Raw genomic sequence first — 10,573 nt, forward strand, 5'->3', positions numbered from 1 at the left:
CCGCCACATAACGCATGCACTCAAGTCACTCCACAACAAGTACAAATATGACTCTGTCATTGTCCATGCTGGAGTGAATGACTTGAGACTTACCTCCCTGGACTACATGAAAAGAGACATGGAAGAGGGTTGGATCATATAACCCAGGCAGGTATGACCCTAACCCTGAGTAGCATCCTGCCTTCGCCCAGAATGATACCACAGTACAAGGACAAAATGATTGACTTCAACAATTGGCTAAGATTCTGGTGTCATTCAAAGGGGATCCAGTATTTGTCTGCCTGGGAAGACATGATTGACAAACCACGGTGCTTTGCCAGAGATGGTCCGCACCTGTCACCCCTGGGATTCAGGTTATTGGCTAAAGCTCTTGACACCCCTGTAGTGCCTTTTTTAGGCAAGGTTCAAAGGATAAAACCACCACCGTAACAGATACAAGCATGCAAAATCTGAAGGTAATGCTACTCAATACTAGAAGTATAAACCTCAAAATGCACTCTCTCGAGGCACTCCTAAAAATGGTAAACATCGATATCTGTGCAGTAACTGAGACCTGGTTCAAGGCTCCAGAGAGCACCCCTGCAAAACCAGGCTACAGTTCTTACCACACGTTTCAGCCACAAAACCAAGACCAAAACACTAAAGGTGGAGGAGTGTCCATATTCACACCTCCAGGCTAGTTGCCCAACCCAATGCATCTGAAATTCTCCAGGTACAGCTAACACTAGGTAAGACTACAATCCATATTGTAGCTTGCTACAGATCCCCCACCATACCCCAATATTCTCACTACACCTTTCTAAACATACTGGAAAATATTAAGTTATAACCAAACACCCTAATACCGGGTGATTTCAGCTACCCTGCCATTAATTGGGAAAACTACTCGGGTACCAACTCCTTTTCCCAACGGTTCTTGGAATTTATAAATTCCAACACCCTGGATCAACTAATCCATTGCCCCACCAGGAGCTCCAATATCCTAGACCTGGTCATTACCAACATGGGAGATAGATGCTCCACACCAGTGGTCACCCCCTCATTGATCAGGTCTGACCATAAGCAAATCACCTTTGACATCCACATCCCACCCCCACCCCCCCAGTAAGGAAATCTCCTTAAAAAACTTCTCCAAAGCCAACTTCATGCTACTGAAGTCAGAAGTGACAAACTTCACTACACCCAAACAGATGGGATCTGGAAGTTTGACTGCAGAATCCTACACTAAGGCAATGTACGAGCACATCCACTCGTGCATGAATCGTGCCATCCCAAATAGAACCAAGATGCTCTTCTCCAAAAAAAAGGAAGCCAATCTGGTGGTCCCCTGCTATAAACAAACTATACAACAGAAGGAAGAATCTGTTGCAGAAAAGAGGAAAATCCCAGGATGCAAAAAAAACTCCCTCACCAGCCTCAGTAAGAAGCTGAGATCCCTCATAAAATCCTCAAAAGCTAGTTACGAAAATAAAATTGCCAAAGATTTCAAAGACAACCACAAGGCATTCTATAGTTATGTCAAGAATCTAAATGGTAATGCTCAGATCTGCTCTGAGCTACAACACAATGGAATTAAATATACTGATCCCAAGGATATTGCCAATTTCCTGGCAGATCAATTTAGTTCCAACTTCACCCCCTAAAGGGCCCATCTCAATACAAAAAGATTGCCAAATTCCGATAATCACGGCCACACAGGTAGAAACCGCACTCTCCAAAGCTAAGAATACAACATCCATGGGACCAGATGACATCCCAGGCTGTGTACTACATGAATTACAAAATGAACTGGCACCTCACCTAAGTGTCATGTTTAATCATAGCCTCACCTCAGGCTTTGTGCCCACTGAGTGGCGCACAGCTACAGTTATCCCGCTCCACAAGGGAGGATCTGCCTTGGATCCCGGGAACTACTGTCCCATCAGTCTGACAAGCCTGATCTGCAAGGGCATGGAACGCATTACCATGGAACTTGTAAACAAAGACACTGGCAACTTTCAAACACTGGACTCCACCCAGTTTGGGTTTGTGAAGGGCCGATCTTGTCTCCTGAATCTGATTGACTTCTTCGAATCAGTCTCCAGAGCTGTGGACGAGGGTAAGGCGGTCCACACAGCCTCTCTAGACCTCACCAAGGCCTTCAACACCATCCCCCACTCTGGAATCATAGATAAACTTACTAAGCTGGGCATAAATCCCTGCAATACTCGATGGGTTGCCAACTGGCTTACTGACAGAACCCAGACAGTAAAAGTAGCCGACTCCAAATCCATCTCCAGACAAGTGGAGTACCTCATGGTTCAGTCCTGATACCACTCTTGTTTGGCATCTACTTCTTTGAAGTACAGGCCAGCACTAAGGGACTCTGGCTAACAAAGTTCGCAGATGACTGCAAACTGGGAGCCATTACTGAATCCCCAAATGATGTGGATATTCTATAAAAGGGCCTTACAGAAACAGATGCCTGGTGCCAGAGCCATGGGCTCAAGCTTAATGCCAAGAAATGTATAGTTATCCCCTTTGGAAAAAAAACATGTACCCATGAATTACCACATAGGTGACAGGACACCAAACATCGAAAGTGTGATGAGAGACTTAGGGACACAGGTGGACAGTGGTCTCACTTTCGATAACCACATCGCCACAACAGTCAGGAAGTCCTATGTGGCACACCTCATCACTAAGGGCTTTTCATCCAGAAAAATGGAGGTCATTGTCCCACTGTACTCATCCCTCATTAGACCCATTATAGAGTATAATGCCACGTTTGGTATGTACCTCACAAGACATCTGCAACCACTAGAAAGGCCACAGAAATACCTCACTAAAAGAATCACAGGCCTAAAGCAGATGCCATATGCTGACCGTCTAAAAAAAAACTCCAGCTATACTCTGTGGCATATCGTCTACTCAGAGGTGATCTCTGCTTAACATACAAGGCCATGTCAAACCCTGAGCTGTTGGACATGCTCCACTTAAAGAAATCCCAATCCCTCAGAGCCACACGCTCCAGGGATCTAAACCTTGTCATCACAATGAACAAAACATGCTGGAGGGATAGGTTCCTGACCCAGAGACTCCCCATACTCTGGAATAGACTGCCCATACATGTCAAGCAGAGTGCCTCCTTGGCCCTCTTCAAAAGGAACCTTGATGATTGGATGGGATATAGGAAATTCACTCAGGGATCATGTTAGTCGCCCTGCTAGACAGGGGTCCAGAGAAGTAAATATTGTGGGAAGAAATATTCAGGGAATTGTTATGGCTAGGCTTGCATAGACCCTAGGGCCGATAGCCTAGTACCAACATATGAACCTATATAATGAGAACTTTAGAATTCAGTATTTATAATCCTTAAGAGAAAATGTGATAATAATGGAGGATATTCAACCTTGCTTACGTGCAGATCCAGAATAGTGAGTGACGTGATACTCAAGGTCAGTGCTGTCCATTACCACGTCCTGTAAGTTTTGTTTTTAACTTTTCTTCCCTCAGATTAGCAGTCCTGCCAAAATCCCTCCTCTAATTTTGCTTAGTGTTCTGTTCATCACTACGCCCTAGCATACCTTTTCAGCTATCCAGAATTTTTCAGAACATGTCGGATTCTGACTTACATTTTTGTTGTGTCATAGATACATAGATTCATAGACTGTTACTAGTCTAATGACGGGGGGGGGGGGGGCTTTCTAAGCCTGGCCAAGTTTTCCTGAATGAATAATGATGTCCTGCATTCAAATAGGACATTGAGGGCCATTCATTTATAAGCTACCACTGTCCATAAAGGACCTGGTTGCCAGGCTCAATGTAAATGTCCTGTTCCCGATCCACTGGTCTAGATTGTGCTTAAACTTTGTAATAGATGACCTCAACTTCACATGGATGGGAAGCCTGTTCCATAGGAAGGGCTGTCTTTGGGACACATCTGTTTTTTAGCATGTTCTGTTCAAGTCATGGGAAAAATTAAGGTCCATAGACCTTGTATTTCTGGTTTTCTTTGACTTGTTAATATGAAGGAGATTTGTTAAGTGTGGGTTTTGCAGATGCCTTATAAGCCAGGCATAGAAAACCCTTCAATAATCTATAGGAGACTGAGTAGAGGAAAAGGGCTTTAAGGCGCTCTGCATAAGACAAGTTTGTTATGCCTTGTATTCTTTTTGTAAGGAACCTCTGAGGTCACTGTAGTTACTTCATATGCCTGGTCAGGTACATACCAAAGGGAGCATTGTAGTCTATGATTGGTCTGATAAGGTTGGAGTACAGTGGGATAATGACCTCTTTGGACCCAGATGCTTTGCCCTTGCTTATAAGTTGTGCAGCATAAAATTATTTCCTCACCAGTGTGGACATGTGGTGGTTGAAGGTAAACCTACTGTCTATGTGCATGCCCAGATCCCTGACCACTGGTTCAACTCTTAGGGGTGTATTATCAACATTGTAATTAGCTAGGATGGTTGACTTCCCAAAGGATACGTTATGCATTTCTTAGTACTGAGTTTAAGACCATGGCTTTGGCACCATTTGTCAGTCAGAGGTAGACCTTCTTGAAGAATGCTAGTGTCTGCAGGGGAATCGATGCTAACCCTTAGCATGCAATCATCTTTAAACTTAGTCAGCCATAAACTTTCAGCATTTGCTTCCATTTCAGAGAAATAGATGCCAAAAAGGAGCTGGCCCAATACTGAGCCCTGGGGGACACCGCTAGTGCCCGGCCTCTTGGTGGTGGTGGCCTCACCTGTTGTGACCTCCTGGGTCTATCAGTGAGCCACACGGCCATCCACTGGGTGATAAATAGGTTTATATCTAAGTTAGTGAGCTTGTAATAATGCCCGAGTGGGGTATTATATCAAAAGTCTTGTCCAGGTTGAGGTAAGCACTGTGCACACTCTTGTCTTCCTCCATTGATTTCGTGACCCTCTCAAAAAAGTCTACAGATATAATAGGCATGACCTTCCTTTAACAAAGCTGAACTGTGATGGTTCCAGCATTTGCAGGTTAATTATGTCTTCATTTATCATGTCCATGAGGATTCTTTCCATGGCCTTAAGTATGGGGCTGGTAAGACCTATGGGCCTGCAGTTACCCAGATCAGTGGTTGGACCCCCTTTGTGCACGGGATTGACTGTAGCCATCTTCCATTCATTGTGCACAAAACCTGACTGAAGGCTCCAGTTGAAAAGTGATTCAAGTGGACAAGAGAGGTCATGTTTTATGCTATTTATTAAACATATCTTGATTTTATCAGGGCCCCATCAATGCAGTGTTTTTGGCCTTGGAAAGTGCATTGATGACCTGTTCCCTAGTAATGGTTTAATGGTTGGATGGATTGTATTATGTGATATTTCCTTTGGTCTTTCAGGTGGGGGAGAAATTTGAGCTGAACCTGTCAGCCAAAAGCTTGGCAATGGCCTCAGTTTCATTGTGGATGATGCCATTTACAATAATTTATGTACATTGTTCTATATTTCCTGTGAGGTTACGAACATAGCTGTAGAAAGCTCTGTGGTTGTCCTTTGCCAGAGAAGTTTTTTTTTCTTCAAATTTAGCCTTTGAAGTGTTAATTACCTCTCTTGGTTGCCTGTTTAGATTGGTCAGGAGGCTTTTAGTATGTGTGGCTTTGTTCCTTCTGTCTTGGCCAATAGTTTTTCTTTTGTTGTATAACTGTTTGATATTGTGATTCCACCAGGTGGCTTGTCTTTTGAGTTTGTCTTGTTCTTAATATGAGTGGGTACAGCTCACCCTATGCAGCTACAAGTATGGCTGTACAGAGATTTTGTAAATAACTCATTGTATTCTAGGGTGTTTACTGGGTTTGGGGGTGCTTGGAATTTAGCCAAGTTGTTGCTTAGTAGAGACAGGTTAGCCTTGGAATAGTTCCTGAAGGCTTTTGGTTTCGTTGGATCCCCAGATTTAATTTTTATTTCAAGTAATACTGTATTATGGTCTGCTCTGACGAGCATAGATATTACATTGGGTGAGGAACATTTTCCCCTCCCCCATGATTGTGAGCGCAAGTTCAGGGATGTTTGTACCCCTCGTGGGAGAATAGACTAATTGTTCCAGGATGTTGGCATTAACAAAGTTTAGGAATTGCTGGGCTTGTGCATTTGTAGGATTCCCAATCTATAGAGGGGTAGTGAGATCCCCCATGAAAATCATATTGGGTTGAAAGGTGAGGGACTCTAGTAAACTGAGATAGGTAGTATGGGTTTCCTGGGGCATGGATGGGGACCTATATGTTGTAAGGATATGGTACGACTGTTTATGGTGAGTTACACATGTGTGAGTTCCAGTGGGGTGATACACTTTAACTTGTCTGGAGGCGAAATTGGTCTTAATATAGACTGACACTCCTCTACCTTTAGTTCCCCCCTTTGCAGTAGGTGGTCTAAAGATGTCAAAAGCATTCTAACCTTACATTGCTGGGGTACTCTCAACTAAATTAAATCATGTCTCCATTACTATACAGATATCTACACTCTCCAGGGAAAGGAAGACTTGCAGGGAGTGAAGTTTCTTGAGAAGACTTCTAGTATTGAGTAGCACACCTTCAGATATTTCTTTATGGGTTCAGTTAAGTAGGTAGGTTTATCAGTTTGGCATTGCATTAAACAAGCCCTATGGGTGTGGAAAAGGTTTTTGCCAATATCCAAAAGCCCAGAGGGGGTAAGTGCAGACCATCCTTGGCAAAGCAGCATGGTCTATCAACTATGTCCTTCAGGCCGTCAAATGTTGCACACCCCTGGATTGATGCCAGAAGCTAAACCAATTGTTAAAAATAATAATTTTCTTCTGGTAACAAGACATCATCCTTGGAGAAGGTTGTATGCTTCTCAGTGCTAGGCTCATGCCTGCCTGAGATAGATAATCAGCAGGCTCGATCATGTCTCACTTCATAGTGCTTCTCAGTGCTGGGCTCATGCCTTCCTGAGATAGATAATCAGCAGGCTCGATCATGTCTCACTTCATAGTGCTTCTCAGTGCTGGGCTCATGCCTTCCTGAGATAGATAATCAGCAGGCTCAATCGTGTCTTACTTCATATAGTCAAGGGAGGCATGTCTAATTTCATTAATACCCACGTAGACTGACTGAGGCATACTGGTACCTATGGTTCAGTGACTTGAGTGCCTGCTTGACTTGACGGATCCTAGACCCAGAAAGGCAGGTAACCATGACACTCTTAGTCTGATGAGTGGGTCGTCAAGGTGCCTCACTATAGAATCACTAATGAGTGGGTCGTCAAGGTGCCTCACTATAGAATCAGCAATGAGTGGGTCATCAAGGTGCCTCACTATAGAATCACCAATGTGTGGATCGTCAAGGTGCCTCACTATAGAATCACCAATGTGTGGGTCGTCAAGGTGCCTCACTATAGAATCACCAATGAGTGGGTCGTCAAGGTGCCTCACTATAGAATCACCAATGAGTGGGTCGTCAAGGTGCCTCACTAAAGAATCACCATTGAGTGGGTCGTCAAGGTGCCTCACTACAGAATCAGCAATGAGTGGGTCGTGAAGGTGCCTCACTATAGAATCACCAACGACTAGGAAGTATGGCTGCGTGCTGGTTTGCCTTAAGAGCTTAGCAGTGTAGGCACTGGATATGGTGTTACTATGTGTAGCTGTGGCTGGTGTTTTAAAAATGCATGATTTTCTGGTGAATTATTGTGGGTCGCAGTCATTCGGTAAAGCTGGACATTTTGCTGTCATACTTCATTGCATGATTTTCTGGTGAATTATTGCGGTTGTAGTCATTCGGTAAAGCTGGACATTTTGCTGTCATACTTCGTTGCATGATTTTCTGGTGAATTATTGCGGGTTGTAGTCATTCGGTAAAGCTGGACATTTTGCTGTCATACTTCGTTGCATGATTTTCTGGTGAATTATTGTGGTCGCAGTCATTCGGTAAAGCTGGACATTTTGCTGTCATACTTCGTTGCATGATTTTCTGGTGAATTATTGTGGTCGCAGTCATTCGGTAAAGCTGGACATTTTGCTGTCATACTTCGTTGCATGATTTTCTGGTGAATTATTGCGGTCACAGTCATTCGGTAAAGCTGGACATTTTGCTGTCATACTTCGTATTGTTCAGAAAATACTGATGTAAAATCTGTTCTGTTGACTTTTTTCAAGTGATATTTAAAAAAATCCCCAGTTTGGTCTATTGTCCCTCCACATTATTTTTGTTTTCTCCTCAGTAGCTGCACAAGATGACAATCTGGACTATTGATTGGTAACTGCATTTCATTACTTCACCCAGGCAGTTCAGCAGGGATCTTTTTTTTTGGTCCCCCTTGGGACATCATTTAACCTGCTCGACCCCTAGTACCGCACTCCCATGCCAGGTCTAAGAGCTTATCTTCTACCCCCCAAAGTTGCTCTTGTATTGCAAAGGCCGGTTGTAGATCTTAAGGGTGTCCCTGGGGGCTCAGCCATCTTTGCATCCATCCTGGAGGGTTCTTTATATGCCCTAGTCATGCTCTGCCCTGCCTCCCACACTCACTATGTCCAAGGCAGCTCCCCTCTTTAGACTATGAATCCCCTAAGGGGGCTTCATCAACAGCTGCCCTTCTTCCTGGAACAGGCTTGGTCATACCGCCCTGATGCTCAGTCAGTCTCCCCAGCCGCTAATTGAACCCGGGTCTGCTGGGCCATATTCATGGCTTTATCCCCGTATGGCATCAGAGTGACCCCCATTCAGGATAATTCGTTGATAAATAAACATCTTGGTGTCATATAGATAACTAGGAAGACATTTCCCCTGCTTGGAACGCAATTATTTTTGTTTAAATAGATTGATAGATGGATAATGTAAAGATATGCATATTTATTTATTTTGCATTTGTTAACTGGGAAAGTCAGACTGGGACAGAGCCCATTTTCAACAGAGGCCCAGATGCATGTCTTTGGAATGGTGGGAGGAAACTGGAGCACCCGGAGGAGACCCACGCTAATGCAAGGAGGACATGCAGACTCTGCACAGAAGGCACCCCAGCCGAGAATCGAACCAAAGAACCTCTTGCTGTGAGGTGATAATGCTAACCACTGCGCCACCCAATATAAAAGTAGATAGATGGATTGTTTCTTTATTTTTATTTCTTTATTTGTAATGGAAAAGGGGCTTATACCTCCTTTACTCCATCTACAACTACAATGACTTTTTTAAAGATTGAGGCAGGAGGATTAAGGGGTGACAGTCCCCTTTAAAAAAATGCTGCTCCTCCAGTCTAAAGAAACTGTCAGAATATTATGACAGCATTTTCCAGCTCCTCCAGTCTCCAGAAACTGTCAGAATATTATGACGGCATTTTCCAAGTACTTTACCAGTGTAACATTCTGACAGCTACACAAATGCACTGTCAAAGTCCAGTGTTCTCCGTGGTAACAAAAGAGTCAAGGAAAAACACCCTGAAATGTGTAAGTATCTCAGGGTGATATAATGAGCTGCAGTGGGTCTCATTCTGAGGCTGAGGATTTGGAGTTCGGCAAGGCTTTTGATTTATAGGTTCGTAGGTTAATAGGCTAGTGGCCGTAGAGCCTTTACAAGCATCTCATTTGCTCTTTCTGGGAAGTTCACAGAATGATTTTATGAACAGACCGGGTCTGTGATCAACACCAGCTATCCATGATGGACATGGGTGTCACCCCAGGGGTGAATTTGCGGTCTCCCACCCAATTATTTAGGTTGCATTTGAATAGGGTCAGTGTGGAGCTCTGTTTTAGGTGAATAGGAAGTCTAGTCCATATAATTGGCAATCTCTGGGAAACATATCTTTCTCTCCAGCATGTTCTGTTAATGTCACAAGCTAGGTTGAGATCCCTAGAGCGAGTGACTCTTGTGCCATTTGACTTGTGGATGTGCAGCATTTCCATTAGGGCAGGTCGGAGATTGCCCTATAGGCAAGGTCGCCTCTCAGCAGCCTATAAGATACAAATAAAAGTGACACTGCTTTCAGCCTATTCACATAGGTCATGGTTTGGAGTCCCTGTATTTTCTTAGTGAGAAACCTCTTGAGGTCTCTCCAGCTACTGTAGGTATCTGGTGAGGTACATGTAAAAGGGATGCATTGTACTTTTTTTTTGCATTTAGTTTTAGACCATGGTTTTGGTACCAATAATTTGTTAGCCCTTCTTATAACATGTTGATATCGTTGGGGGACTCGGTGATTGCTCCCAGTTTGCAATCATCAGCGAACTTAGTGAGCCAAAGGCCATCTTCTTTGGCCTAGGCTTCTCAGAAATAGATGCCAAACAGTAAGGTGCCCAGAACAGACCTCTGTGGTACTCCACTGGTGAGAGGTCTACTGGTGGAGGTGTTGTCACCAATTTTGTGTTCTGTTTGTGAGCCAATTAGCTACCCATCTAGTAACATAATGGTTAATCCCCATCTGGGAGAGTTTCTCGATGCCAGAGTGGGGAATTGTATTGAAAGCCTTGGCAAGGTTGAGATAGGCTGTGTGCACTGTCTTACCTTCGTCCATGGCCTTGGTGACATTTTCTAAGAAGTCCACCAGGTTTAATAAGCATGATCTACCCTTAATGAAGCCAAACTGGGTTGGGTTCAGCGTTTGGAGGT

Source organism: Protopterus annectens, chromosome 4.part0 (genome assembly GCF_019279795.1).
Source record: "Protopterus annectens isolate FY-2018-M chromosome 4.part0, PAN1.0, whole genome shotgun sequence".
Classification (NCBI taxonomy): Eukaryota; Metazoa; Chordata; order Ceratodontiformes; family Protopteridae; genus Protopterus; species Protopterus annectens.